We start from the raw sequence: 4,989 nt of genomic DNA, 5'->3' as shown, positions 1-4,989 counted from the left end.
TTCCCCGTCTACGTTATGATTGACCATGTGAGAAAATGGGAGGAGAGATCCCTTTTCGTATTTACATGAATAATCATTGTAACATGCGTGTGCGTGTGTGGGTGGGTGCATATATATAGTTTGCATGTTACCTTTTTTTCATAAACGTAATGACTTGTTTTTTATACCAATTTAAATAGTTCTTTTATGACCAGTTTTCACTGATCAAGTTTTGTTGGAATTAGTGGGGTCGTGAAGCTCCATCCCCCGCCCCTTCCTCGTCCTCCTAACCGCCCTCGCTCCCCTCTTTCCCTCGCAGATCCTAAACCTGTTCGAGCGCGACTTCGAGGAGGTCGAGAAGGAGTACGTGTTCCGCTCCATGAAGGTCGGCAGCAGTGGCTTCTACTTCTCCAGGATGGCCAAGTGGGCTACCGACACGCGCAAGAAGCTCGAGCATGAAGTCAATGTACGACCTTCGTGTGTGTGTGTGTGTGTGTGTGTGTGTGTGTGTGTGTGTGTGTGTGTGTGTGTGTGTGTGTGTTTGTGAGTGTGTGTGAGTGTGCGTGTGTGTGTTTGTGTGTGTGTGTGTGTGTGTGTGTGTGTGAGTGTGTGTGTGTGTGTGTGTGTGTGTGTGTGTGTGTGTGTGTGTGTGTGTGTGTGTGTGTTTGTGAGTGTGTGTGAGTGTGCGTGTGTGTGTTTGTGTGTGTGTTTGTGTGTGCGTGTGTGTGTTTGTGTGTGGTTTGTGAGTGTGTGTGAGTGTGCGTGTGTGTGTTTGTGTGTGTGTGTGTGTGTGTGTGTGAGTGTGCGTGTGTGTGAGTGTGTGTGTGTTTGTGTGTGTGTGTGTGTGTGTTTGTGAGTGTGTGTGTGTGTGCGTGTGTGTGTGTTTGTGTGTGTGTGTGTGTGTGTGTGTGTGTGTGTGTGTTTGTGTTCCTGATTCTATTTTTCTTTCCTTATAGGTCCCTTTCCGATAATGGTTCCGAAACTTTGCATACGTACCAATGATATGCTGATTCTGTAAAGAACATAGTTAACTGGAATGAAATTAATTTGTAACAAAAAATTAATCTTAGGGAACAGTTAAATACAAACTAGCTGTCCATTCGTGTTGAAATTGTGATGATAATAGGAGTAATAATAATGGTGAAAATATTTACAGTGGTTGCAATATTAATGCTACTAATCGTAAAAATAACATAATGATGATTATCATAATGATCAAATTAGGATAACGATAATAATAATGATGACAAATATGATGATGTAGATAATGATGATGAGGAGTAGAATAATGATGATAATGATGAGGACGTAATGATTCAGATAATGATATCATCCCTATCGCTACTGTTATTATTAACGGTGATAAATATGATAAAAGATTATAAGAACTTGTTACAGTGATAATAATAACACCAGCCACCCCCTTTTCTCCCGACGACAGCTGTTGAAGAACCAGTCGTGGCTGCCCTACTACCCGCGGCTGGACACGGTGTACGAGCGGTGGGCGAGGACGGTGGCGCTGCTCCAGGGCGTCGTCCAGAACATGTACGCGGCCTGGAACGCCTCGCTGGAGCCGCAGCCGTCCAGGAGGCTGACGGCGCCCGTGTTCGTGTGGAAGCCAGGCCCCGTGCAGAACGTCCAGGCCAATTTCGACGTGTGAGCTTTCTTTTCCTTCTCCCCTTACTCCTCCTTCTCCATCTCCGGCCCCCTTCCTCCTTCTCTTGCTCATCATTCTCTTCTTCCTCCTCCTCCTCCTCCTCGTCCTCCTCTTCTTCCTCCTCTTCTTCCTCCTCCTCCTCCTCTTCTTCCTCATTCTCTTCTCCCTCCTCCTCCTCTTCCTCCTCCTCCTCCTCCTCCTCTTCCTCCTCCTCCTCCTCCTGTTCGTCTTCCCTCTCTTCCTCCTCCTCCTCTTCTTCCTGCTCCTCCTCTTCCTCCTCCTCCTCCTCCTCTTCCTCCTCCTCCTCCTCTTCTTCTTCCTCTTCTTCTTCCTCCTCCTCCTCCTCCTCCTCCTCCTCCTCCTCCTTCCTCTTCCTCTTCCTCCTCCTCCTCCTCCTCCTCTTCCTCCTCTTCCTCTTCTTCCTCCTCCTCCTCCATCTCCTCCTCCTCCTCCTCCTCTTCTCTTCTTCTTCTTCTTCCTCTTCTTCTTCTTCCTTTTCTTTTACTTCTCCTTCTTCTTCTTCTTCTTCTTCTCTCCTCTCCTCCTCCCCTCTTCTCTTCTTCTTCCCCTCCTCTCTCTTCTTCTTCTCCTCCTCCTCCCTCCCTCCTCCTCTCTCCTCTCCTCTCTCCTCCACCCCTCCTCCTTCTCCTCTTCTCTCTCTTCCTCTTCCTCCTCTCCCTTCTCCTTCTCCTCCTCCTCCTCCTCCTCTTCTCCCTCTCTTCCTCCTCCTCTTCCTCCTCTCCTACTTCTGTTTCTCCTTCCCCTCTTTCTTTTTCATATTTTTCTTTTTTCTATATTTAATGGTTATTTTTTCTCGTTTGATTAACGTTTTCTTTTCTCTCTCTCTCTCTTTGTCTCTTTACCTAGCTGTTTGTCGATAGCAATATTAATGATAAGGTTATTAATAGTAAAAGTAATAAAAATTATTATAATAATAATGATGATGATAACAAAAGCAACAACAACAATAATAATGATAATAGAAAAATAAAGATATAATGATAATGGAAATAATGATAATAATAATAATTATTATTATTATTATTTTATAATAACAAAACAACAACAATAATAATAGTAATAATAACAATAATAATAATAATAATAACAATAGTAATAATAATAATAATAACATTAATAATAATAATAATAATAAAATAATAATAATAATAATAATAATAGTAACAATAATAACAACCAAAGCAATAAAGCTAATAACCCCACTGACCCGTACCGCCCCCGCCCCCCGCCAGGCACCTGAACAAGAACCTGGAGGAGACGAAGGCGTGGCGGGAGATGGGCTTCGAGGTCCCCGAGAGCCTCAGCCACGTCTTCCAAGAGAGCGAGGTGTACCTGAGTCTCAAGAAGCAGGTGAGGGCAGTTGCTTTGCTTTGCTTTGCTTTGCTTTTTTTTTTTTTTTTTTTTTTTTTTTTTTTTTTTTTTTTTTTTTAGGGGGGGGCTTGTTCTTGGAATGGTCTTTCCGGTTGTTTGTCAGTTTTTTTCTGTTTTGGTATTTATGGTTATTCGTTTTTCTTCTTTTCTTTATTTCTTTTTTTCTTTTTCTTTGTCTATTTTTCTCTTTCTCACTCTTTCTCTCCCTCATTCCTTCTCTTTTTTCTCTCACTCATTTTCTCCTGTTTTTAGAAAGATAAAATAACAAACTACTCCTCCTCCGCCTCGCCCCCTTCCTCGTTGCCCCGACCGCGTCCTCGCCTAACCCCCCCCCCTCCCCCCAGGTGCTGGAGTGCTGCGGGAGCTTCAACAGCTTCATGACCCGGATGTCCCGCCACGAAGCGCAGATGTTCGAGGGCCAAGTGGAGAAAGTGGTCCGGGCCTTCTACCCCGGCCTGTCCTCGGTCACTTGGGTGCACCGTCAGCAGGCCTCGGCCCTGCTGAGCAAGTGTAAAACCATCGTCGACGCCTTCCAGGCCCAGCTCTCCTACTACCTGACGGTGAACCAGAAGCTCTCGTCGACGCTGATGGAGGCGAAGGAGCTAGTGCTGTTCACCAAGAACGATGAAGTGATTTATGAGAACGAGGGTTTCCAGGAGGACTTGGAGCTCCAGCGGGCCCGGGCCATGAAGGAGGTGAAGGATGCTTTCCTCCACATGGAACAGGTCTTGGACAGCTTAAACAAAAAGATGATTAGCAAATCTATCCCCGAATCTGTCGAAGCATGGACGGCGTATGTCTTCAGGATTGACAACCTCTTTTTGGACTGCCAAAGGGAGATCCTAAGGAAGTCCCTGCTCATGTTCGAAGGGATGCTGATGGGGTCCCGCAGCTGCCCGACTGAGCAGCTGGCTCCAGTATTCAAAATTTCTGTCCGCCTTCTGGACGGGAAGATCGTGTGCACGCCATCGGTGAGTCGAATCTCGGAGTCTGTTTCGCTGCTGCAAAAGGAGTTCTCTGAGAGCCTGAGCAAGATTCCCTGCCTCTTAAGGAAATTTGCAATGGAGAAAGCAAAGGAGCACAAGCACTTAGAAGCACTGCAAGATGAGATGTGTGATAAACTACAGACGAAACTGACGGAAGAGTTTGAGAAGCAAGTCAACACTTTGAAAGGGAAATTGGAAGAGTGGCAGCAGTATCGAGACTTATGGGAAGTTGACAAAGCAGAATTTTTCCAACATTACTTGAGCTGTGCCAACAGTGTGTACATTTTTGAAACTGACATCATGACATTTGAACGTAAGCTCAATGAGATTGAAGGCAGTAATGATAACATAAAAGTAGGGACTTTCTATGCAAACTGTGAGGAGTTGAAGGTACAGCTTTCAACCCTTTGCCGTTCTTGGATATCAGAATTTGAAAATAACCTTTTCAAAATCGCATCTGAGAAGCTAGATACTCTGTATAGTTACGGCCAGAGGACTAATGCACTTCTGGATAGTGACCCAAAGGATATTCCATCGCTCCTTACAGCAGCGGACGAGTGCCACCTTGCGAAGAAGCAGTTGGCTTTGTATAGGGAAGAATTCACACCGGTGAGGGAGCAGTTCCACGTACTAAAGAAATACCGTTATGTCATCCCTTCTGATGTGGATGATCGTCTTGCTAAGCTGGAAAAGGAATGGGATTTTGTAGAAGCTGCACTGAATAACAAAATCCATGAACTGAACACTGACCTCAATGCACACAGGAAGAAATTTAGTGATCGTTCAGAAATTGTTATGGAAGAAGTGGACGCCTTAAAGCAGTTTTTCAAGCAAACACTGCCAACAAGACTAGACAAGACCATTCCAGAGGCTAAAGAGAACATAGCTAAACTCAAAGAAATGATGGACGACATTGTGGCCAAACTGGACATCAATGAGAATTTAGAGCTACTGAGTCTGCAGGTGATTGAATTT

The sequence above is a fragment of the Penaeus monodon genome, chromosome 40 (assembly GCF_015228065.2).
Source record: "Penaeus monodon isolate SGIC_2016 chromosome 40, NSTDA_Pmon_1, whole genome shotgun sequence".
Classification (NCBI taxonomy): domain Eukaryota; kingdom Metazoa; phylum Arthropoda; class Malacostraca; order Decapoda; family Penaeidae; genus Penaeus; species Penaeus monodon.
The sequence above is the reverse complement of the archived record's forward strand: the minus strand, read 5'-3'. Positions refer to the sequence as shown.